Here is a 27,648-nt window from a genome sequence, read left to right as displayed (position 1 = left end):
CCACGGAACCCTGCCCGATCTGGCACTTACTTGCCTTGATCATGAGGCCTGCCCTCCGCAGCGCCATCAACACGTCCCAGATGTGGTGCAGATATTCTTCCCAACTGGCGCTGAACACTGCGATGTCATCCAGGTAGGCGGCACTGAACGAGTTCAGTCCAGCCAACACCTGGTTGATCAACCTCTGAAAGGTGGCAGGGGCATTCTTCATCCCAAAGGGCATCACACAGAACTGGTAGTACCCATCTGTGGTGGAGAATGCTGACCTCTCCTTTGCCCCATCGGTCAAGGCGATCTGCCAGTACTCTGACGTTAAGTCAAACGTGCTGAGGTACCGTGCAGCCCCTAGCCGATCTATGAGCTCATCAGCTCTGGTGATAGGGTGTGCATCATTCCTGGTGACTGCATTGAGCCCTCGGTAGTCCACACAGAACCGGAGTTCAGGTGTGGCACCCGGCGCGGCAGCCTTTGGGACCAAGACCACTGGGCTGGCCCAAGGACTGCTAGAGGACTCAATTACCCCTAGCACAAGCATCTTGGAGACCTCCTCCTTGATGCAAGCTCTCACCCTGTCAGTCACTCTGCAGGCCTTGTGCCCCAGTGTCCACCTCATGGACACACCAATCAGTGACACCAGGAACCAGGCAGAACAGATCAGAAAACTGTCCCAGCAACTGGTGGCAGTCATTCTGTTGCTCAGGGGCAGGGTGGAAGAGAGGTTGACACCATCCACTGACCCATCCTGCTCTCTGGCTGACAGGAGGTCAGGAAGAGGCTCGGTCTTTTCCTCCATCCCAGCATCTGTTGCCAAGAGCATGCCCACTTGGGACCTCTGCAAGTGGGGCTTCAAGCGGTTGACATGCAGGACCCTCAAGGGGTTCCTGGGAGACCGCAAGTCCACCAAGTAGGTAACCGGACTCTTGAGCTCCACAACCTCAAAGGGGCTGGTCCACTTATCCTGGGGCGCACAGGGCTCCACTGGGGCCATGACCCACACCTTCTGTCCAGGCTGAGGCTCTACCAGAGTGGCATTCTTGTCGTACCACTGCTTCATCTCCTCCTGGCTGGCTTCCAGACTCACCTCAGCGAGTTGCCTGAAACGCCTAGTCTGGTTCCTAAAGGCCAGCATGTAGCTGTATACATCCTGGGGAGATTTCCTAGGAGATTGCTCCCAGTCTTTTTTAACCAAACTTAGAGGTCCTCTCACTGGGTGTCCATAGAGAAGCTCAAAGGGGCTGAACCCTAGGGGGCCGATTCACAGAATTAACTTAAGACAAAATCCTAAACTTACTACTTTTGGTATTCACAGAAGTTAGGATTTAGTCTTAAGTTTGTCTTAAGACAAACTTAAGACAGACTTAAGACAGACTTAAGACAGACATAAGACAAACTTAAGACAGACTTAAGACAGATATAGACAAACTTAAGTTTGTCTTAAGTCTGTCTTAAGTCTGTCTTAAGTTTTTCTTAAGACAAACTTAAGACTAAATCCTAACTTCTGTGAATACCAAAAGTAGTAAGTTTAGGATTTTGTCTTAAGTTAGTTCTGTGAATCGGGCCCTAGAGATTTCTGTGGCACCTCACGGTAAACAAAGAGTAGGCATGGTAAGAGGATGTCCCACTTACGCCTCATGGGCTCCTCAAGACCCATTATCATGCCTTTAAGGGTTTGGTTGAATCTCTCAACCAACCCGTTTCCTTGGGGGTGGTAAGGAGTGGTGAACTTATAGGTTACACCACTCTCCTGCCACAGGGACTTGATATACTTGGAAATGAAGTTGGTTACCCGGTCAGACACTACCTTGCGAGGGAATCCCACTCTGGAGAAAATTCCCATCAGTGTTCGTCCCACCATGGGGGCCGTCACTGTCCTCAGAGGTATGGCTTCCGGGTACCGGGTGGCGTGGTCCACCAAGACCAAGATGAACCTGTTGCCCATGGCTGCCCTGGGGTCCAGTGGCCCCACAATGTCAATACCCACCCGTTCAAAGGGGGTGCTGACTACAGCGAATGGCTGGAGAGGGGCCTTGCACTTCCTCCCACTCTTTCCACTTTCGTGGCAAGTCTGACATGTCCTGCAGTGAGTGTCTGAACTCCTGCGCATTTGGGGCCAATAAAAATGGGTTTCAAACTTTTCAAAGGTCTTGTCCTGCCCCAAATGTCCTGCCAATGGAACATCATGAGCCAGCCCCAGTAGGAAGGCTCTGAAGCGCTGGGGTACCACCAGCACATGGGCTGACTCAGGCTCAGCAACCTTAGGCTCTGTATACAGGAGGTCATTCTCCCGGTAGATCCAATGTGACCCAGACTGATCACCTGCTGCCTGGTCTGCAGCCTGTTGCCGCTGACCCACAAGAGAAGGGCATTCTTTCTGCTCCTGGCAGAATTCCTCCCTGGAGGGGCCTCCTTCTTGCTGCCAATGGGTCAGCTCAGGCAGGTCCCCCAGTTCGGCTACCTGTTCCCCTGTAGGCTCCAGGGCATCCCCTTCAGGGTCTGCTACCTCCTGGACTGTGGGAACTTCGGTGCCGGTTTACCACACCCTGTGCCTCTACTCTTGATGGCAGGTACCTGGTCCTCCTCCTCAGGCTCCAGGTCCTCTTGAGCAACTTCACTTGCTGCCATGGACCGGGTGGTCACACAGGCCCAGTCAGGCAAACCCAACATTTCTAAATGAGCACTCCGCTCCTCCTTCGCCCAAGGGGAGCTCTCCAAGTCAGTCCCTAACAAACAGTCAACAGGCATGGCGGGCCTCACAGCTACCTGAAGAGTACCAGAGACCCCCCCCACTCAAAGGGAACCTGAGCTACCTCGCAGTGACTCTCTGTGTTGTCAACGGCAACAACTGGGTAGAATGCTCCAGGGACAACCTGCTCTTGAGACACCAGGTGACACTTGACAGTTGTCACACTGGCTCTTGTATCTCTAAGAGCCTCCACTCTATGGCCATTAATGGTCACCCACTGCCTGTATTTTTTAGTGTTATCAGGCAGCTGGGTCCTGGGGACCACCTCACAGTCTGCTAATGAGACAAGGGACATCTCTGCGGGACCCCACCCCACTTGGGAACCCATCTCCTCACCCAGGGCTACACTAGCCATCTGCCGGGGGGCTGCACCAGTGGGTGCTGGTTTTGCAAACAGGCGACACTTGGGATCATTGGCACAATGACCCAGTTCTCCACATTTGTAGCATTTGGGGGGCACTCTTTGAACAGGTGGACCTGTCGGGGACACTGACGGTTTCTGGAGGGGGGCTGAGAACCTTTCCCTTGCTTCCCTTGGGGATTACTTTGGGGCCTCCTATGGAACTCCCTCTGTTTACCCTTGTCCACCCCGCTCTTCTGCTGGGGACCCTGCCCACTCTTGGCTGAGTCTCCAACGTGAACCTTGTGGACCCTGGTACTGACCCAGCGGTCTGCCTCCTCAGCAAGCTTCCTATGATTAGTCAGCCTACTATCAATCAGGTGCTGGCGTAGCTCAGGAAAAAAGTTGCTTGACAAGTGCTCCAATGCAATTAAATCAAGAAGTTCCTGAAAATCATCAACTTTGCTACCCTTCACCCAACCATCCTCTACTCTCTGCAGAAAAAAGTGACATATTCAACATAGGTACTGTTTGCTATCTTTTTGCAACCCCTGAACCTCTGTCTGTACATCTCAGGGGTCAAACCATATCTAGACATCAATGCATCTTTCGTGTGGGGATAGGAATTATAGACACGTGAAGGCAAGTCTAGCTGTGTGTCCCGTCCCTCACTAAGGAACCGCCCCCACAACCCCGCTCCCCAGTCTTTCTCTGGGACCCGGTGGGAAGACATGGCTACCTCATAGGCCTTGAAACACTGCCCAATATCATCATTTAAAAAAAATTCCTTCACCACATCCTTAGGGATGTACACTCTAGATTCCACAGGCATTGACGGTGTGCTGCTACCAGAGGGAGCAATATCTAAGCTCTTGGCCTTCAACTCCAACTCCCTCAAAACCTTTTCATGTTCAAACTGTAGCTTCTTCTCTTCTAGGGCTAACTTTCTACTTTGCATTTCAAATTCTAACTGCCCACTTAACTTGATCTTGGTCAGCTCCATTTCGTTCATCCTACACTCTTTTCTATCTGCCAACTCCTCTGGAGACAGACTCTTAACAGAAACACTGCTACCGGCAGGGGAAGGGGTTCTCCTTCCTCTTGGGCCCACTGGCCCTTCCAGCTGCTCCTCTGCATTATCATCATCAGTGGCATTCCTTGCTTATACCCAGGCCCTCAGCGCCTTGTAGAACTCTGGCTTATTTTTGCATCCAGTAGTGCAAACATTAAATTTCTTGCAGAAGAACATTAGCTGTCTTACTGGGTAGCTTTCCAGTTTCTCTTCTTCCCACTCCCACTCATTCTCAACAAAGACTATGGATGCTGCTTTCTCCACCATGGTTAAGCTTGGCAGTACTCAAAAATAGAAAGTCTCAAAAAGAAATCTATCAACAAGTATTGGTTGCGTTTTGGTCTTCACTCACTAAATAGTGTTCACCAATCACTGTACATGAGTCACAAATGCAAGTCTAGAATCCTCACCGCTGACCACCAATGTTAGACTTGGGGGTCTCTAGTTGGCACAGGTATGCACTTGTGACAAATAGGGACCCTCGCCGCTAGGCAGGGTAAAGGGGTACACTCCTAAAATAACCCCTACTCACCCCCTTGGTAGCTTTGCACGAGCAGACAGGTTTATCTCAGAGGCAGTGTGTAAAGCACAAGTGACACACTACAGATGGACACCACACAGGTTTTATATCAAAAATAAGTATTCTTTAGATAGATTTACCACAAGACCATTAAACGACAAAAATACACAATACTGTTAATTTAGATGGTAGAATTTTGCTTAGTTCCCTTTAGTTCTTAAATGCGACACATTAAGTCAATGTACCTTTTATATGCGACACGCAGGGCAACGGAAGTTTTGCAACGATGTTGATGCGTTGAAGATTTTGGTGCAAAGAAAGACGTGAAGATCTTCCAGATGCGGCACTCTTCTCCGATGTTGCGAGAAGACTCGATTCGATGTGTCAGCTGCAGCGGCGACACACTTTACGCGATGCGACGACAGCAGCCTTGGCAGCGACACTCTTCTCCGACGTTGCGAGACGCTTCCGCTTGATGCGATGCTGCAGCGGCGACAACCCTTTATGCGATGCAACGACAACAGCTCAGACGGCGGCACGCTTCTCCGTAGATGCGAGGCGCTTTTCTTGATGCGGTGCAATGCGACAACTACGATGGTTGCGATGGCGACACGCTTCTTCCTTGATGCGAGACTCTTCTCTTGATACGGTGCAATGCGTCAGCTACGATGGATGCGATGGCGACACGCTTCTTCGGTGTTGGGAGACACTTCCTGGATGATGCGAGACGCTTCCGCTCGATGCGACAGCTGCAGCGGCAGCATATTTTACGCGATGCGACGACAACAGCTCCGACGGCGGCACACTTTTCCTTCTTGAGTCGCGCCTCCAGCTCCTTGCGACACGCAGTCCCTCAGAAGGCCCAACACAGCAGCAGGCACTTCCAAAGAACTCTGGGGAGCTGGGGGGTGAAGGCTGTTGTTCCTGAGACTTCAGCAGGAGGCAATCTCTTTTCCAAGCCCTTGGAGATCCTTCACAAGTTGAGCAAAAGTACACACACAGTTCCTTTCTCCTCTCTTTGGCAGTAGGCAACCCCTGCAGGCCAATCCCCCAGCTTCAGGGATAGTCTCTCCTCAGTTTCTTCTTGGTTCCTCTCCTCAGCAGAGTTTCTTCTTGTTTTCCAAAGTGATCTAAATTCTTGGGATCAGGGTTCCAATACTTATAACCCAAAATCCTTTGTCCTCTGAGGGCAGAGGGGTCTTTGCCTTGTTCAAACCGGTTCTGGTCAGTCATGGAGCACTTTGTTTACCTGACTCCTTCTTTCCTTTCAGAGTGCAGGGTAGAGACATCAGACGCACCACAGGGGGTGGAGCCAGCATTGTGGAGGGAAGGCACTTCCCTATTCAGGTCCCAGGTGCAACTTCTCCCTCCCATCTAGATGCAGATCTCTCTATTCACCACTGGGCCACCTCACCCTGTCTCCTGGAATTCCCCAGCCCTGTCACTCAAACTCCAGACAAGGAATACACAGCCTAGCAGAGGCAGGTTTGAATGGTTAGACAAGAAAATGCCTACTTTCTAAAAGTGGCATTTTCAAACACAGAATGTTAAAACCAACTTCACTAAAAGATGTATTTTATCATTCTGAGTTCAGGCATACTAAATTCGAATTTCTACCATGTTCCCTGAGTCAGTTAGGATTATAAAATGTAATAACCAAACTGCCCATTCTGGCCTATGGAGAACAGGTAGCCTTGCAATAGTGAAAAACGAAAATGGCTGTAATTCACTATTAGAACATGCCACACACACCCGGACATGTCCTTCCTTATCCTTACAATGCACCCTGCCCTTGGGCCTACCATAGGGGTGTCTGATATGAAGAAAAGGGAAGGGGTAGGGACTGGCAAGTGGGTGCACTTGCCCAGTCAGCATGACAGTACCAGACTGCACGCAGGCTCTGCAATGGCAGACCTTGGACACAATTTTACAGGCTGCTTCTGTGGGTGGCACAACCAGTGCTGCAAGCCCACCAACAGTATTTGGATTTACAAGCCCTGGGCACTCCTGGTGCACTGTACTAGGGTCTGACAGGTAAACCAAACCAACCAATAATGGAATCACAAATTCATACATTAATTTACAATAGGGAGCACTTGCACTGTGGCACTGGACAGGAGTGGCACAGTGCCCTGAGCAACTAACACCAGCAAAAACACATGAGGCAACAGCGAAAAATGGAAGGGAGACCCATGCCAATGTGCCAGGTCTAACACACCCAGACTCAGGTGAGAGCCTTCTTAGTCCTGACTGGGCACTAGAGGAGATTTGCCAAGGGGTATGGATCAATAGTGACACCCCTGAATGACTTAACTTCTAAGAAAATGCCCAAAAAGGTTCAGTGGACAGCTAGCTGTCAAAAGGCATTTGATGACCTGAAGCAGGCCATGTGCACTGCTCCCATTCTATAGAGTCCTGATTACTCCAAGAAGTTCATTGTCCAAACAGATGCATCTGAATTGGGGGTAGGGGCTGTACTGTCACAACTGAATGATGAAGGTCAGGATCAGTCAGTAGCTTTCATAAGCAGAAGGCTGACCCCTAGAGAGAAACATTGGTCAGCCATTGAGAGGGAGGCCTTTGCTGTGGTTTGGGCTGCGAAGAAGTTGAGGCCATACTTGTTTGGTACTCACTTCCTTGTTCAGACAGACCATAAGCCCCTCTTATGGCTAAAACAAATGAAGGGTGAAAACCCCAAACTGCTTAGGTGGTCCATTTCCCTACAGGGGATGGACTTTACAGTGCAACATAGACATGGGAGTAACCATGCCAATGCAGATGGACTCTCTAGGTATTTCCACTTAGAACATGAAGACTTAATTGGTCAAAGTTAGTTTAATGTCCCTGCGTTTGGGGGCGGGCAGTTGTGTAGGAGAGTAGGATCTGCTTCACATGGGTACCCTCCCTTTTTGCTGGTGTTTCACAGTTTTTCGACCTTAGTCTGGCTGTGACCCTGCTAATCAGTAATAAAATGGTTTCCATGTACATTAGGTACATTTCTAAGTGGATTCTGGAGTTCCTTATAAGCCCCTAGTATATGGTATACTATGTACCTAGGGCATAGGTACCTCAGAGGCCTAGCAGGGGCTGAAGCATGTATTATGCCACACTGGGAAGCACTAATGCAGCCTGGGTAAGGTGGTGCTTACACCCCTTACTGTGGTATAGGCTATCTATATCACTACTATTGCACACACATTAAACCTATAAGTCACTCCCATGGCAGGCCTTAACAATCCTGAAGGCAGAGTGCTTGTTTTTTATGTGAGAGGGTGTCCCTGCATGAGCAGAGCCCCTATGCAGCATTCAGAGTACCTCCTCTAATGCTGTTTGTTGTGCAGCCTGACCATATACTCTTAAGTGCATTATAACCTTGTGGTAAATGCTAGCTTTGGACTGGCTGCACGGAAACATGTTGTGTTTGGTGTCAAACGCTTTGGAATACTACCGCCCTGCCAGTTCTGGTGGTGGGGGTAGCATTCCACCCTTCTAGAGGGAGAGACATGTTCACACTGGTCTACCCGGTAAAGACTTTCTAAAGCCCTGACATCACAAAATGGATGCCACTGCCAGAGACACGGGTCTGGCCTCCTGCTGCTGACCGAAACTCCGGCAGGGAAGGCCTGGACAATAGGTTTCCTGTCCCAGGGAGGTGTAACCACCTCCCCAGACAGGCAGATGTGTTTTGGGGCTGGGCGGGAGCACTCTCTGATGCTTTGAAGTCCTGCACTGGGGGCACACTTGGTGTCCCTGTGTATAGTCCACTTCAAACCCGTTGCAGGGGCTACCTGCCCCTGCTCTGGCGTGAAACTGGACAAAGGAAATGGGTGTAACCACCCCTCTTTCCAAACCCTCCCATAGGTGGGTCCCTAGAGTATGTCCAACCCCAAACTTAGTATAAGTATGGGAACTCAGTCCTTGAGACTTTAGATTACCCTGGACGAAACTCCGAAACATATATCCTGGACCTTCGACGTTCTATTTCATGAAGAAGACTGAAGAAATCTCCCTTGGGGTCAAGTAGTGACTCCCTGCTTGGCAGGCACCAAAGAAGCAACTGTCCGGTCTGCTATTATGAAGCTCCCGCCAGATGCCAAAGTCTCTGCATCCGCAGAGGTAGATTTCCAGACTTTCCTGAGGCTACCCTGAGTCCACAGCAAAGCTGAGGGCCGTGGCTATCGTGGGTGACGTGGAACCATGACCCCTGGACACCATGACTTTTGCTGATCCATCATCTTCCTGGTGTTTCTCGAAGCTGTGCTTTGGGCTCCCAGTAGCCCCAGCCTTGATCACCTCTTGCACTGAAGATTTCTGGCCTCCACTCCACGAGTGACCCCAGTTGAGGCTCCTTCACGATCGCTAGCCTGTTGGCTAGTAGGTCCCCACAAAAGCAACTCCTCTTCTGATTGGGCTTTCCTGATTGCACCAGACGTTCCCCGACTTACCCTTGCTGGGTGAGTCCCCCAGACCTTGCTGGTCTGCACCGACGTCCTTTTTCTATTTCCAAGTGACTTTCCGTTGCCAAGGCTTGTTGGGTCCAATCTGGTCACCGACACTGCAGCACTCAACAGACTTTATGGGACAGCTCGTATCCAGCTTCTGGTTGCCATTGACACCTCCTTGACCTCGTGGCTGAAGAATCAAGAAACCCGTCAACTCACCTGAAGCACCCGACATCTGTGGACATTGGACTATCGTGCCCTTGATCACTGGTAGGTGACCCAGACTCTGTCCCCTCTGCTTTCAGGTTCCTTCCATACTAGATCCAGGCTTGGATCTCTCCGGACACTTCTCCTCTTCACGGCAGCAGCACTTCCTGAGCAGCTTCCATTGAAAACAGTGAGGGGACCGACACCATTTGACACCTATGCACCCGGCTTCCCTGGGTGAGGTAACTCGAGTACTACAGTGCTCCCTTGGGTGTTGATCCTAGACACCTCTAAGTTCATAAGGGTTCGCTCGTAGTCATCCCCTAAGTGTCCTTAAACTCTTCATTTCCAACCGCGACTTTCCCCATAGAAATAAACGGCGATTTGCGGCTGTGTTCTCACACTGCACGCGTCCACTGTGGGTCCCCTGTGTTACTACCTTGGGTGGTTCCTTGTGGTCCAAGCACTTCTACAGGCTCTTGGCCTTGTGTCTAGCTCAGTCGTGGTTCTTATACCACTTTATTGGTATATGGTTTGGTACGCCCCTAGGGCCCAAACGTGTATTTGTGCTATCACTGTTGAATACTGACTTGTAACTTAAGTACTTCGAACTTTAGCCTCATAAAGAGACTAGAGGCATGTGTTTTATCTTAAATACATATATTTTAAATATATACCTGGTGTGGTTGTCCTTTCATTTGGTCATTCAAGAGATTATAGACTGGTAAAACAAGCTGCTTTACATTCCTTCAAGACTTAGCCTAAAGGCTGCTCTCCATAGCTACCACTAGAATAGCTTTCAATAAAGGTTGTCTTTAACCTATCACCATAAGGGGTTGTTTGGACTGATACAAGGTGCCCACTATAACTAGTGGACAGCATATATCAGACCAACTTCTCAGAGGTGGTCACCCGCAAAGAAAGTAAATCGCAAGCGGGGTGGGCACCCGCCATCTTAGGTAATATTAACGCGGGGTGGGCACCCGTGGGAATAAAGAAAAACGTGGGGTGGGCACCCTCAATTATACCGGCATCACGGGGGAATCCCTACAACGGGGATTCCCCCTCAAAGGGCTGCAGCTCCCCGCTGTGAAGCCCATGCTCCTTTTCTGGGGGAAATAAATCTAAAATAAAGCACTCACAGGGCGCAAGACGCTGCACAAAGTCCTGAAGATCCTGGACTGCCAATAGAAAAATAAATGCGTCCCTTCAAGTCCTTAGGGTTCAAGGGGGCAATGCAGGGCCCAGGGAGGCAAGCCCTCATGGCAAATCCTCCTGGGCCCCAGCAGCAGCACGCCCCAGCAGGATTCAGGAACAAGAACTGAACAACCTTCATGGGGTCACAGCCCCTATATTTATACTCCTTTCTCCTTTGTCTGTAGCGCAGGCTTGGGGAACCACTACTTCCCGCCCAGATGTCCCATTCAGCCTAGTGCTGACTCACCCTGTCCCTCCTGGAGCGACACACACCTCCCAGCCCCTGTCACTCATAAGCCAGACATGCAATTCACATCAGGAAGGCAGACACATAGCACACAGAAATGCTAACTTCTATAAAGTGGCATCCCTCCCATAGTCATAATAAATCTGCGCACACCTTTGAGCAGCATTTATTCTCACAATTTAATACATACCAAACTCGACCACACTGCTCCTCTCATAACAGGAATTACCACTGACACACACTGATAAGGGAGTCCCCAATGCATTCCTATGGGAGGGCAGGCCAATCTCACCAAATGCACACAGAGAGCGCATACACTTTACACTGGGCCACAGTGCTAAAATGCCCAAAGGCCTTAAACCACCAATACCATGTCAGAGCTAAGGCAAAAAGTTTAGGAGTGAACCTGCCAAAAAGGGCCAAGTCCAACACATGGTAAACTAATTGGGAAAATATACTCGAGTTTCATTGCGGTGGCAGGTGTTACACCAGATGTGCTCTAGGATTAGCTGTGGAAGCCCTATTTACATAGGTCATGAAGGCAGAATCCGGTTCAGAAATTAAATGACCCTTTCAAAACCAAGTTTATTCCCTGTTGGTGTGACATGTCAGTCATCCCCGTCAGTAAAGAAAAGCCTGTGTAGGGGTAGTTTTGAATGTTGTTATGTCTATGGTGTTTGAGGCGGATAATGCACTTCAAATATCACTTGTACTTTTATAAAAGGAACTCAATGAACCATGTAGCAATAAAAGCAGATCCATAGCTTCCATGCAACCATAAATCAATACAATGATCACATGCCTAATCCACCAATGAACAGTGAAAAAATGTCTGCACATTGTACCTCAAGCACTGCCATGAACATGACATACCATACAACCACATGTACATAGAGAATACCCATTTTCATCAAAATCCAGGAGACAAGTCTTAGAACTTACCAAAATTGTTTCAATGCCTTTTCATGGTACAACATTTAAAAATTGGTCCTGCCCCAACAATGAAAAAAATTAAAATTCTGTTCATCTACCCCAGCATCCTAGCACCAATGTCTACAACTTGCCCTGAGTCACTGGACACTCCTACTACCTCTGTGGATAAAGTACATAACCTGCGAGTGTTATGTGACAGGGACCTCTCCTCCAACTGCCAAATAAATAAACACAGTTTGTCAATCAGTATTTCTTCATTGGGTCTGATTTGAGATGTCCTACCGTTCCTTAACACATCTTAGAAAATATCCCTATTTTTCACTGTGTTCATGTCCCACTCGGACTAGTAAAACAGCCTCTGTACTGGCCATTCAGTCAACCTAAGACATTAGGTTGAAGATTCCTCCACAATGAGGGCTTCCTACAGTTAGCTCTGTATTCTTACATCTCAGAGTGAAACACACCTTTCTGAAATGCTCTGTGCTGAGCTCCTGTGCCCACCCTAGAGATGTGGCCAGGAAAATGAGCTAGTTCTCCTCTGTAGTCACTCAAAACCTACTCTGGGGATACTTCTCTCCCACTTGGAGTTATGCCTGACTGGCTTGAGGGACAAAGAAGTGGCAAGCCTAGGTGTAGGTGTTAACTACATAGGCTTGTGACAGGGTAGGCCTCTTTGAAGATACATTTGTTCCTGGTGAGAACCCCTGATGCTCATCCTGTAAGAGCAACAGAACACCTCTCCACACCAAAGGCCTTTGTCTCAGCTCTGCAAACAAGTTCACACCTCATCAAGGACCTATTTAGCTCGTGTGTGACAGTTGGAAGCTCTTGAAATGGGCTCCCAAAGGTTTTAGGCATGTAAAAGGTACCTTTTTAAAAGTACCTTCTTCTGGTCCCAGAATTGTCAGTATTTACCCGAAAAGTGACACCATCGGGTTGCATGAATAGGACATATAGCTGGAAGGGGATACATCATAAAAATAATACACAGCATAAAAGGCCCTCACTCCCACTGAAGAAAACCCTCAAGCCATACCACAAATATTTGGATGCAAGCTTCTATTCAGTCCAATAATGACTTGAAGATACGATTTTCACTCCAGATTAGGAAACGGTATAGTTAGTCTGGTGTTAGGCCTCTACATTTTTGTGGGAAACCGTATTAGAAATTGTTGTTGTATGATGGCCACCAAATTGCCTTGTGCATTATTTATACTCTCTGGTTTAGGATGCCATGTATGTCCTATTATACTGACAAATGATCTGATGAATGTATTAAATTATGTTTTTATTTTCCTAAATGCATGTTTTTTTTTTAATATAAGAATGTATACTTTTATGATCCATTTTTTGAATCGAATAAAGTTTTGAGACAGACAGACAGACTTGAAGATAAAGGGGCTATTAAGTGGGTTTGCAGGAAACCTTCTTGATCAGCTCAGATGTACACAGGAGCAGATACAATGAAGACACAATACTTTCATTATATACCATTGATTTTGAAAGACATACCCAAAATAGTTAGTGTTCAAGTGCCTGAAAAGCAAAAGTCTAATGCTGAAACTAGAACTAGTCACAAACAAATCTGCTGATCTAAATCTGCAAGATTCCTGGGAGGCAGGCAAGGTAGACTGCCAGAACGGCAGCTCAATAGGACTTTAGTCACAGGTGCCAAAGTTGAGATATGTGAAATAAAGGGAGATATCCTGAACTACTACAACAGACTGACTTAATTGAAGTAATGGAAACACATTTAGAAAAGAAATTTGGAGAAGGACATGATCTACTGAATTGGGACCTCTAAAATCCTCTTTAAAAGCAAATCAGGAATACAAGGGAAAACAACATGATACACAGTAGACGAAAATGAGGAACATCTGTTAAGGAACTTATTCAGCAGTCCAAAGAAGACAATAGTTCTCAAACTCTGCAGTTGAGGTGTCAAATATTGAATACATCAGAACCAGAGCAAGACCGGGTTACGACCACTCAATACTTACTCCAACAAATCTTTATGCAAATTAGACTCAAGGTAACTACAATGCAAGCTGACTTCACGACTTGTTTTAAAGAGCTGTAAGGGACATTTCATCATTGGAAGTGATAGTGGAAGACATCAAGAGAATTGCTAATGAAAGTTATGAGAAACTGTACCAGGTCAGAGGTATGGTTCAAGCCCTACACAAACATAATGGAAACAGATTGTGAAGATGCTGAAGGGCAAAATGTACAGAACTCATCTACTCATGCAAGACCACTTATCCGATGAAAAGAAGAACTGAAGTCTTTTGTTCACAAAAAGCTTGTCTTGTCTTGCATTAAACAGAAAACCTAACTGTATCATGATCTAGCTACTTCAAGACTTCAACAAAGAGTGGAGTTTAGAAAATTCACCGATTTCTCCACTTCCAAATGATCTCTAGCCATTGTGGCTTCCTGTTTTGTGTTGCTTTTATATGCAGAAAAATAAATAATTGTTAGTATTCCAAAAGGATCAAGAGATGTCTTAGCACTGGACATGGAAGAAGAGTTCATCCCTGAGTTCAATGCCACAAAAGCACGAATGGAAATCAGTATGCCAAAATGACCAAGTCGAGGTATCACGGAGACAAAACAAATCTTTACTTACAGATATGGCAGCGTCTTGGGTCAGCAATCTCCAAAATCTGAAAAAAAACATAAGAACATTGAAAATTCGAAGAGAAGAAGGCTCAGTATTTATCTCACATTTCCCAAATAACAAAGAGAGACATTGAATTAATTTATTGTAATACTGCAAACTATTATTACCACTATGGAACCCCTTTGTAACCTGGTGGGAGAAGGGGCTATGTGTTTGGCATGACTAACTCACTCACAGGTACTGTGATCCCTATTGTTGTTGGATTCCCCGATACAACTTTCACAGAAGGTCTCTCAGCCATGGAAGTCAGTTATAAATTATTTGTAGATGTTTGGTTTAATTAGTGATCATCAATGGATTCAGAAATTGTGCATATACGTAGATCCATGCAATAGAGGGCTTATCATTCTTTTTCCAAAGGACCTACCGTTAGGGCATGGTTTAGATTGCCCCACTAAAATGCTGAAAATGATTAATTTTTCAGCCTGAGCAAACCTTTATTTACACTGGCAAGATTGGCATTATTTTGGTAATTTCACATAACCATATTTGTGAATACTTACCAGGGTTACTCAATTACGCCACGTCACAAAAAGAAAATCAAACCACGAGATGCACATAAACAAGGCGATTGGCATGAATGCAAGCAGTTTGTCCCGATACGAATGGCAATTCTTTAAACATGGTGGTCAACAAGGAATTCAGGTAGCCCAAGAGGAACACTCATGTACTTTTAGAGCTCAAAACTGTAATTTCACATTCAAACAGCAGCTCTTTTCACAGGAGTGTTGAGAAATTCATATTTTAAAAGAGGAAGAAAGTGCCATAGAGACTGCCAGGCTACAATACATACAGGAGCAACTTTCTCTTCCTGTTCTGAAGACTCCTCCCCTTGCTTTGTTCTGCCCTTGGTCATTTTGAATTTGGATTATGCAGGAAAAACAGTTACTCTCTTTTTGCCTAAAATCTCTGCCGCATCCACACCCAGTGCTTAATTTGTAAAATATTAAGGCCAGGGCTCTGACCAGGAGGCCACTGCAGCTTGCACCACACATCGCCCTTGTCATCGCTGTCAAAACAACTATTAACCATCTCTCTTGCACGTAAATGCATCAATTCCGATTATTCCAGGTCCCCAAAGCTAAAGGAATGGCTGGGGAATGGCTGGGGAGGCAGGTATTAGCACTATTTTAATGTATATTTATTCCTAAACAACCGTTGTTCTGCTCATCTCTAAATTAGATGAGCAACACCACCATGTGGTAGACTGTTAACACCATACTTAGAACAGTTAGGTGTTGGTGCCGAGCACCGGAAACCAATGAAGTGCCGGTGCTGACCACCGGAAAGCACTGGCTCAAATTAAACCCTGTCCACACCTCTGGAAATTTTTGCCTGTTGGGCATAATCAAGTAAGTTCAACATATTACTTTGTAAAAAGTATGATGTTTGATTGATGGCAGGCAATACTGTTTGGATCTATTTTGATTTTTTTTGTTCACTTTCGTATGTTTGTTTTTGGATGGCCTGAATTTAGGAGTAGGGGCCCTTGTGGGAGTAAGTTGTTTTAAAGGCTAATGTTTGCACATTCTTGGGATGGTGGAGGCCGAGGTCTATAAATACAGTTCTATTTTTCCTTGTTATTTTGTGAATTTTCTACATATTTGTTAATAATTTTGCTGTGCTGTTGTTTTATTGTTTGGGGCCTAATGTTCCCTGCAGTATGCCTTGGGTGTATTTCTCCTGTATTTTTTCACATTCTCTTTGCTGCTGTGCTGTAGGTTTTTTTAATCATTTCAGGGGATTGTGGATGGCATGTTATTAAATGCAAAAGGTAATTTTTGTTGTCTTCATCAGCCTGTTGGTGGCTATGGCAGGGTTGGATCAAGGAGACCAGACCAATGTAGCCAAATATCATCCTTTGTTCTCAGCTACATTTTTCCCCATATGCCGGCCCATTTTTTTTTTGGAGTTAGGTTGTGTATCTGTGACATGTTTGATAATGTGTTTTCCTTTTTTCTGTCACTTTAAAAGTATTTTGGAGGCATAATTTTCATTTCCTATTGCTGTTAGTGGTTGGGGCATCTTTTAAGTTTATTCAATTGTTTTTCTGATATTGCTGATTCACTGGTGGTGTGTAAAAAGCAGGTCCAAATATGGGCCTAGACACATATTGAGTAAATAATAGTACCAGGATAATCGATGTAATATGTCATATACATCGGTGCAATCTTTTCCCTTGCAAAGCTAAAATATTTGTTTGAGAGGAGCGGGGAAGGTGATCCAGGCAGGATAGAGCAATCCTGTTTTTTTTTCTCCATGTCTTCTTTGCTGGTCCTATGGTGGTGGCCAATTTGTGTAGCCTGTGTGTTTGTGTGTGTGTGTTTGGCCATTTTGTCTTTGGTTTCCATGCCTCCGTCTTCACTGCCAATGTGGTGGATAAGCTAGCTACTGACATTTTCAGCAGCTGGAGTGTTTTTCAATCCTTATATTTTACTTTTAAATGCCATTTTCTGTGGACAGTGATGGAAGAAGTCCATGACATTTTGTTATTTTCCTGAGTAGTTTATTTTTGCATGTTTTTGTTTTTGATTCATGTATTCATTTTTTTCCTGACCCACTGCTTTCCATAGGGTTGGACAAACTTTAATTTCCTGTCTAATACATAACACAGCAACAGAACTAAATGCACGAAGTAACGACCATCACCGGGTACTATAACTATCCAAATCTAAAATAAAAGTTCATCCCCTTTCCTGGAAAGTGTTGGGGTGATCTGTCAAAATGAGAGCCAAGAAAAGAAGGGAGATCCAAAACCAACTTTCCCCATGCATTTTTCATAGACTTGTTTAAGTAGCACTAACGCAAAAATTACAGGAAAGGGTCCCTTTTTTAAATTTGAACTGAATTTGGTCAGTTGTTTCTAAGTAGCATGGGACAAATACTGGAAATGGAAATGGAAATGGAGGTATATTTATAGAGCGCGAATTGCTGCCCGGAGGCGTCCAAGCGCTAATAGATACTGGAGAGGAACCTAATAAGGTGGCTGAGAGGGCCTAATAGGGAAGGTTAAAAAGGAAGGTTTTTAACTCCTTACGGAATGACGAGTGGTTGGAATTGGCTCTGAGATGGAGAGGGAGAGCATTCCAGGACTTAGCGGCGTTATAGGTGAACGTCCTGCCGCCTGACCTGGACTTTTTTATTCTGGGAAGTTTCGCCAGGAAGGTGTGGTTAGAACGGAGGTTTCTGGTAGGTATGTAATGGGTGACTAGGTCGCGGGTGATCAAGGGGCCTGTGTCCCAAAAGGACTGGTGAGCAATGCACATGGCTTTGAAACGAATTCTTTGACGCACTGGCAGCCAGTGCAGTTTAACCAACCCGGCCCTAGCGGATTGACTGCGAGGGAGTTCGAGCAGTAGTCTGGCCGCGCAGTTCTGCACTATCTGAAGTCTGCGTAGGGTGTAGTCCGGTGCGCCGAGATATAACACATTGTTAAAATCCAAGCGGGACTGTATCAGACCCTGTGTGACTACCTGCTTGGCTTCCATAGGGAGGAGAGGCAGGATTTTCCTCAGCATTTTGAGGAGGCCAAAGCAGGATGCCGAGAGCTTAGTGGCTTGAGTCTTAAATGAAAGGGAACTGTCCAACCAAACCCCAAGGCTTTTGATGTTATCTTTGGGTTCAGGGGGGGGCCTAGGGCGGATGGCCAGAGGGAATTGAGGAGGAGGGGGTTGGAGGGGCCAAGGAGCATCAGTTCCGTCTTGTCCCCATTCAGTTTTAGGGACGATGAGGACATCCAGCTTTTTACTTCTATTAGGCAGTCTCTGAGTCCGCTTGACATGGGAGGGTTGGCTCCCTGTGCCAGTGAGACCACTAGCTGCGTGTCGTCCGCATAGGAGATGATCTTAATCCCAAAAGGGCGGACGACATCGGCCAGTGGCCTCATATAGATTTTGAAAAGGGCGGGACTCAGAGAGGAGCCCTGGGGGACTCCACACCCCAGAGGTATACTGGTGGAGACGGCCTCACCGTCAAAGACTCGGAAGGATCTGTCCTCAAGGAAGGATTTAAACCAGCGCCAGGCTTTGTTCTTGATTCCGACGCAGGACAGGCGATGGAGGAGGGTATCATGGCTGACCGTATCGAAGGCCGCGCTGAGGTCAAGGAGGATCACTGCCACTGATCCTCCCTGATCCAGGATTTTTCTCGATTCCTCCGTAACCGTGAGGAGGGCGGTCTCAGTTCCATGTTTGGGTCTGAAGCCCGTCTGGGTGACATCTAACAATTGGGCAGTTTCTAAGAAGTTTACCAGGTGGGAGTTGACATATTTTTCCAGGATTTTAGACACCCACGGGAGCAGGGAGATAGGCCGATAGTTACTAAGATCTGACGGATCGAGATTGGGCTTTTTTAGTAATGCGCGAACCATGGCTTGTTTCCATGCCAGGGGGACTCGGCCAGAGATGATCGATGCGTTCAGTACATAACTGATAATTGGCAATGTGATTAGGGATGCAGACATTAAAATGTCTGGAGGGGCTGGATCTTCTGGAGAACCAGTTTTTTTCTTTCCGAGCTATGGCTGGGGAAATCAAGGAGAGGGAAGTGGTCTAAACTAGAATGAAGCTGAGGAAGGGGGGTGGATGAGGAGGTGTTGGACTGAGTTAGGGATGGGATATTGCTGGGAAGAAAGGAGGAGTAGATGTTATTGACTTTTTGATGGAAGAACTCAGCTACATCGTTGCAGTGAGTTGGGGATTTTGTGTCGTGCAGGCTCATAGGGGGTTTGGATAATGTTTTTACAATCTGGAAGATCTCTTTGGGTTTAGACTTAGCTAGGAGGATTTTATTGGAAAAATAGGTGGTCTGGGCGAGTTTAACTTCCGCTTTATATTTGTAGATTGACTCTCGGTAGCTAGATTTGCTTTCTAAAGAGTAGTCTAAACACCAGCGTCTTTCGTTTTTTCTACACTGGTGTTTTTTATCCCTGAGAGTCTCCGTGTACCAGGGAGCCATTTTGTGGGAGCGTTTTAACGTGGTTTTATTTTTAGGGAGGGTAATATCGAGCGTTTGCGAGATCCAGTCAGCATAGGCCTGGTTGGCTAGGCCTGGGTCCTCATTGTAAGGAGGAGGGTTGGAGACAAGCTTCGAGGACCAGTCGTCGATTGAGAGGCGGGACCAAGCTCGGATGAGTTTAGTAGTTGGTCCGCACGGTGAACACTTAGATGTAGACCATGAGAAGGGCACCAAAAAGTGATCTGTCCAGGGGAGCGGGGATGGTGAATCGACTGTGAGGTTAGAGCAATTGCTGAAGACCGGGTCCAGTAAGTGACCCTTCACATGGGTGGGGGTTTTGACATATTGGGTGAGTTGTATCGCGGCTAGGTCGTCCACCAATGTGTTGACCATCTGGTCCGATACAGAGTCAAAGTGAAGGTTGAGGTCACCTAGCAGAGTAAAATTGGACGAGGTACTAACGCGTTCTGCAACAATCTGGGGGAGAAGAAGGTGAAAGTTGTTATGGGGACCTGGAGGGCGGTAGATGAGAGAACCGGAGAGGCAGTTATTCGGAGAGAAATTAATGCTAAAAGCAAGACTCTCATAATCGGGAATGGTTTCAGGGATCACACGGCATTGATACTGGTCTTTATGAATAATTGCTAGACCTCCACCTCTCCCACCAGGACGGTCCTGTCGAGTAATTTGAAAGCCAGGGGGGAGAGCGCTGACTAGGGCAGGATCGGAATCTGTGGTAAGCCATGTTTCCGTCAAGAAAACTACGTCCGGAGTGAGTTCGTCTAATAACAGTGCGATTTCTGTCTTGTGTTTCGGCAGGGATCTGCAATTTAACAGGAGCATGTGGTACTCGAGAATAGTGTCAGCTTTAGGCTTGGGTTTGAGTAGTGAGTAACACCTGGGACAGTTTTGAGGAATGTCAACAGCTGAGAGAAGGTGCCGTGAACAGTTCGTGGCAGGAGGTCTTAAGCTGTATAGGGTTTCAGCAGAGTAATGCCTGAGCTCTGGTGACTGGGGGATAGGGGGTACGGCCCTGTGCCCGGACGAGCGCAGACGAGCGCAGACGAGCTTGCCTTAAGCGCGCCTTCGGCGTGCAATCGTCGCGCCCGCCGCCCGCGCTCGTCCGCTGCGCTTCCGGAAGTTACACATTGATATAGTCTAGGGAGAAGGTACAGGGGGCGTGACCTCAGAGTGGGCGTGTCCCTGTTAGAACGTGAGGGAAGGCGGGAGGAGTGGACGGCGATTTCTCTACCCAGCCCTGGTTCCGCTGAGTGAAGGGAGTACCTGCACACCAAGGAGCTGGGACAGTGAGGGGGTAAGTGGGACATACTCATTGATAGATTGGGCCACGTTATACCATGTACCTTCATGGCATACCGCAGTACATAGGGATGATACAACACAATATTGTTGGTAAATAAAAGTGTTTGCAAAATAAAAAAAGGCAGTCATATTGTTTAGACCGCAATTTGTCTTTGTTCTGTGTTTTAATGTCAAATATACCAAATTACTATTTTTGTAATGTATAGGAAGTAATGAGGCAGTTTAGCTGTCTGTGGAGTTAGGAAAAAAGTATTTTAATTTATCTATATATTTTATTTAATGTTTCTTGAAAGTATCTACAAAGTACCAAAGAAGTAATTGAAATCTAAAAAAATTTATATATGATAAAATAAAATTATACATAATATAGGGTAACAAAAGAGCCTTATTGTTTTTTTACTAAGCATATTTATATATGTCGTCAGCCAAATTTTTAGGATTGGAATTAACATATGCTTGACATAGGTTGAAACATGTACACCATCAGTATTATACAGAGCTGCATTGCAATATTTTATATTTAAATGAAAAATGGAAAACATTTTATGATCCAAAGGAATACTGACATTGCCATGTTCACATGTCTTTGAGTCTTTTCAAACTTGCAGAAATTACAGTAGACAACATCACTTTTGTCTCTGACAAATAATTGAGAACACAAACTGCATGTTTAAAAAACTTATAGAATAAGATGAAAAATGCCTCCTTCATCTCAATTTCCAGTCTAACTCCAGTTAAGTGTCCTATATCTTTGCCACCACAGTGGAAAACCATAAAGATAGGATGGTCAAAATTTCTAACAGGGAAATGTAGAGGGAATAAATAATTCCATTTCAAACCTCTTTCCCCAATCCAGGTTAGTTCAGCTCTTTTCAAACCTAAATAATTTTCACCATCTAGTGTTTGGCCCAAACAAATGAAACTGCGCCCAACCAACCAAACTCTTAGACATACATGAATAAAGAACACAGAGCAGACAAACAAATCTATAAAGAGTTAGATGATTGTCCATTAGGAAACTACATAATACAAACAACTTCATTTTAAAAGGAGGACAATTATTGGCTTGAATACAATTTGGGTTACTAATATAGCAAAAACTATCAAAACCCAAAATGTGGGAAGAAAAACAAGCTAGTCTATAGAAATGATGTTTAGCAAGTATTAGAAAAAAGGCATTTGAAACCTAAATTTCTGGACACATGACAATTAAAACTAATGACTACTAGAAAATAAATACAATTAAACAGTTAAGCATTATGTGATGTGGTGCATACTTTGGATAAGTTGAGTCTTCATGTATGAAATATGTGCAGGGACTGGTGATTTGACTGTTTGTAAGCGTATTCCTATTTCTAGAACTATATGGCTGAAAATTCAGGCTGAAAACACATTTTACAGAATATACCTTGAATTAATAAGGGGAAGAACTCTGCGCAAAAAACTACCCTATGGGTGTAAGACATGAATCTGACTTTTGTGCCCTGGAGACGTCCCAATGCTTCAGGAAGAAACGTGTTAAATGTGTACTTGTGCCTGTTTTAATGTGGAAATAAAGAAATAAAGAATGAACATTCAAAATATGTGTATCATGATGGTTGGATTCAACGACTAACTCCATGTAGTCTGTGCTTTGACTCTTCCTGGGACATTAGGCCCTATACAAAGTTTCTTTAATATTACATTAGCCCTAGAGGGCATCTCCCTCTCATTGCGATATTTGCAATTATTGGTACATTTTGGATGGTTGGCCCTGGGAGTAGCACCAGTTTTGTGGGATCTGTACAGAGTGTGGTGATATCAAACCATAACCATTCTGGTGGTATTCGTATAAAACTGTGATTGGTTAAAAACACAAAGTGAGCTATAAACACAGTCCAATACTACTAAATAGCACCAACAACCATTGAGACTCTGCTGACTGTTGGAAAGCCATAGAGTTCTATTTCTCCTCCAAAGCCCTAACAGACACATTGTAAATTATACCTCATCAGCTCCATCTACGTATTTCTACATAAAACAGGTATGTTTCTATAAGGGCCTGTGTAGCTGTTCTAGAAAATTTGACTTATGAGTTGTAGTTAGTAAATTCAGGAGATATGTCATTATGTTGACTGGCATGAGTGATGACATTTGTAAAAATCTGCTCTAAGTATTGCTGTCTTCTATGCTTTCACATATATCAAATTACTCACATAGATATATTGACAGTTGGACATGCACACCATCTATAGGTTTATTTCACAATCCAATTTGTTTGTTGTTCTCCTGTGTTTCAGGATAACTACTACCATATTATCATCTTAAACTGTAAGTGCACGATTATGACTTTTGGCATTGCGGGGGTGAGCAGCAGGCCACCGCCATGCCCCGCACTGCCAAGAGTCACCCCTGCCCACTAGATTACAACTTTAAAGTGGTCTGGCAGGTGGGCAGGGAGGCTGTCCCGCAGAGGTGCCTCTTTCAAAGGTGCGGTGTCCTTGAAAAAGGCACCAAAATGGGACTGCACAACCAGATTCCTGCACGACATGGACTCAAAATTCCATATCATGCAGAAACTGGTGTGCATGGACACAGGGGGGCCTGTTTGCATCTACATGTGGAGGAGCCTCAGGGGGCCCTGTAGAGCCCACTTTGTTTCCTCTCCGCCACTGTGTACATAGAGTTAGAACCTCCATGACACCACCAATGGAAAGGAAAATGGTAATATGCTAGGTGGGACCGCAGCGGTCCCGCCAAGCATATTGTGACTTCCGATTGCTGCAACCCCGCCAGGGAACAGCGGTTTCCTGGCGACAGCTGCAGAACCAGGGCGGTCTGACAGCCCACCTTTTTATGGGGCGGTCCGACCGCTGGTGCGGCAGTGGCTGGACCACTACTGCTCGGACCACCAGACTCGTAATCATGGCCTTATTGTCTTAAATTATGACATAGTAGTGTAACAGAAATGGAAATTTTGTCTGAAAACATATACAAGGGTGAATGATGGATTGACTTTGTGTTGTGTTTATTAAATACAGTCAGATATCACTGTAGCTGTCAATTATTAACTTACAATTTAGTATGAAGGAACATGTTTAACTTACCTTACACTCCTATTTATGTCTATATTAAATACAGTTTATTATTTTTGATACCTGAAAAAAATATAATTCATATTCATAGAAGTTCATTATCATTTGAGGCTTTTGGTTAGTTCTGAAAAGAAATTAATTTTCTTTTTTTAAAGTTTTTGGGGAATTTTTTATTGCTATTTTAACTCAATCTATCAAAGCAAAGATCTCAACAGAAAGCAGGAGGACAAAGGTAAAAAGGCTGTTGAGGAGGACACTGGTGAGCCATGACAACCTTGTAATGGATGGTCATATTTCTCTCTCCTACAACAGTGACAGTATGGCAGAGGAGACAGTGTGTTGCTGTACTGCCATATTGATGTACTATCTAGAAAGTTTTCCTTAAAAAGATGTATTGGCACCACGGTACCTGGAGACTGTACTGGTCGATTGACAGATTTACCGGGTGCTGGTGGAGGTGGTGATGGAGTGGAAGAATTAGAAGGTGCTACTGCAGAAATGGTTGTTTTGTCTGAAAACACATTACAAGGAAAGAAATGATGGATTGACTTTATGTTATGTTTCTTAAATACAATCAGATATCTCCTTAGTAGTCTATTATTAATTTGCTATCTACTATGAAATCACCATAAGGCACATGTTTAACTTACCATACACTTACAATTTTTCTCTATAGTAATTGCAATTTAGTTTAGCCAATACTTGAACAACTATGGTCAATATTGGTAGAAACTCTTCATATTTTGAAACATTTAGTAGTTAGTTCTGAAAAGAGCTTTTTTCTTCTTTTTTGTTTTAAGAGTTTTTCTTGAAGTTTTTATATTTTTACAAGGTTAACATGACTAGCCAAAACAATAGTCTCAGCAGGAAACAGGAGGACACTAAAGTAAAAAAAAATACAAAAAAGCTACGGCTGTTGAGTAGGACCCTATTGCACCATGACAAGCTCACAATGAATGGTCATATATCTCTCTCCCACAGCAACAGAATTGCAGAGGAGACTGTAGGTTGTAGGTTTCTCTACTGTCATATTACTCTATTATCTTGCAATTCTGTCTTAAAAGATGTTTTGGCACCGTGGTACGAGGAGCCACTACTGTTGGAGGGGCAGATGGACCGGGTTTTTTGAGGCGCTGATGGAGCACACAAGTAGAAGGTGGTACTGGAGGGACAGATGCAGCAGATGAAGTTGAAGGTGTTGCAGTAACCAAGTGGCTACTGCCGATCTTCCAGCTTCAGCCTCTTCTATCTCCTTCTGACGCCTCATTTATGGCACCCATATAGTTCACAAGCACAGCCTACAGTTGCAATACTAAAACATATACCATTAGAAAAATAAAACTAGCCATGAAACCCTGTATCCATATTTTAAATCAAAAATAATTCCATGATGTGAATATAAGTTTAACATTTTATGGAGGTTCTGCTTTACTATTGAGGAACTGCTATTGAACGTAAAATGATCACACAGATAACGTTGATGCTCATAATGAACTGTGGCCTATCATAAAAGTAAAGCAGTAACAATTTTTGGATAAAATTATTAATTCATTAATAAAAACATTAGATGATTAAAAACTAATTTTAAAAAAACCTACAAAGGTTTAAGATTAGTTATTATTTCTATACAAAACGAACTTACACAACACAAAACATAGAAATTCTAGGTATAGTTATAACTTAAATTCATAATTGGGCCCGCCTCAATCTTGCTATAACTCATGCACCTCCATACACTGTGTTGTCAACTTGCTAGCCAGACTAAATTAACTATAACTTGCCCCTTCCCCATGCACTGCTTTTTTCCCTTTCATATTATATCACGTATAGTAGTGATACTCAAAGTAAGTCCCAGGAGCCGTTTGCGGCCCTTCTGACCTTTAAATGCAGCCCCCTGCTAAACAGCAGCACTGGGCTGCTGCTCACTCGACTCATCATTAACATTAACAAATGTTAAATATACAGGCAAGCCTTTATTTAAAGGTTAATTGAATTTAAAGAATGGAAGTAACTAGGTTGTCCTGCACCACTTAACTTTAAGAATATCTTCATTTTCAAAGCCATCTTGCAGCAAAAGTGTAAAAATATGATAAGGTTTCTTCAAAAGTTCAAAAAGGTATTTCCTTAACATGCAGAACTTTTTCACCATTGTACATCAGATTATGTCAGTGCATTGCTAAGTTTTTTTTAAGTGATAGTTTTCAAATTTGAATTTAGAAACATGCATTCTTCATCCCACACTGACAACAATGCCAAGATTGAATTAAGAGGTAGGTCAGTTGAAAGCAATTGACCTCTTTCATTGAACAGCAAGGCCTCCTGCATCCGTCCCAATCCAGTTTCAGGGTCTCTTACAGCACGAGTCAGCATTGGTGGAAATCACTTAAGTCATTCACGAGATCTTGGATTCTGGGGGCAGGGCAGTACTGGTCCTGTTGACCTGTCTGCCCCCTTTGACACTGTCCCTCATAAACTCCTCCTAGCCTGTCTGCAGAAGCTAGGTATCATGGGTTTCGCAAGTAAGTGGATACAATCTTTCTTAGAAGGCAGAACCCAATAAGTTTGGATCCCCCCTTTTACGTCTACTACTCAAGCTCTTCGGACAGGGGTCCCACAAGGGTCTGTGCTGAGCCCACTTTTGTACAATATTTACATGACCCCTCTATTCAGCTGGCAGAGGAGTCAGGGGCTAAATTTGTCGCCTATGCCTACAACACTCAGCTTTTGTTCACCTGGAAGAAACATGGTGCATCCACTGCCCATGTTAAAACTTCTTTTGCAGATGTGTTCATTGGGCTTACGTCTGCACAGCTCAAAAGTAATGAAGATAAAACCGAGATTTTATTCTTCAGTTAGTTCCCCCCCTTGTTCTGGCATACTTTTGGGCCGGATGAGCCCCCCAGATCCTCCCCTCTGGGCCTCCCAATGAAAAATCTTGGGATTTGGTTCGACAAAAAGTGGTGAGTGGTAAAGTGAGTAGTGCCACTTGAAAAGTGAAAAAAATGTTTGTACCTACACACTCGCTAAGGTGTGTGGACCGGGTGTCTGCGTACTTACGGACACCGAAGAGAAAAAAGACACTATGGCTGAGCTTGTTCGCTGCTTGGGGCTCAGGAGGAGTGCACTCCTCTGTCAAACTTTAGTTTAAGAGCGTCACCCCCCTTGCACCTATTTCGGTCTCCCGTAGTCCCGGATGGTGACCACTTTGCCACTCACCACTTTCACTGGTCCTGAAGAAAGCTCCACGTAGATTACCTGAAACATGTAGACCCACCACACATACAACTCTAAGATAATTATTTCTTTTCTAGTTGCATCACGTATAATGTTTTAACCATATCCTGAGCCGCCAGTAATAAAATTAGAACAGCAAGGATTCTCAGAGGTATTTTTAATCCACATCACATCACACTTTTGCACCACACCAGCTACGCTGTAATCAGGCGTCGTCTCACAACCGGGGGGCATTCGGCCACCCGGTTGGGACCCCAATGATGAAGCATGACACCAACCAGGTTGGTGTGTGAGGGGTCTTTTAACTAACCCAGTGGGTTCCTAAACACTGCCTTATATTATGTTAAATCAGAACATTCATACCAATATACATGGCATCTGAAATGAGATCATTGATGAGAAGGGTGTACAGGGTAGAGGGTCCAGTTATAGTTAATTTAGTCTGGCTAGCAGGTTGACAAGACTCTGCACAGAGGTGCGCGAGTTATAATAAAATTTGGGCAGGTGCAAACTATGACTTTAATTTATATCTATAACTTTAGAATTTCTAGAAATAATAAATACAGTTTTCCTAACTATAACTAATATTTAAACCTTTGTTTTTTTCTTTGAAGAAAACAAAAAGAAAAAAAATCTATATATATAATAATTAATGTATTTATATACCAATGTGTCTC

The sequence above is a fragment of the Triturus cristatus genome, chromosome 2_1 (genome assembly GCF_964204655.1).
Source record: "Triturus cristatus chromosome 2_1, aTriCri1.1, whole genome shotgun sequence".
NCBI classification, from domain to species: domain Eukaryota; kingdom Metazoa; phylum Chordata; class Amphibia; order Caudata; family Salamandridae; genus Triturus; species Triturus cristatus.
The sequence above is the reverse complement of the archived record's forward strand: the minus strand, read 5'-3'. Positions refer to the sequence as shown.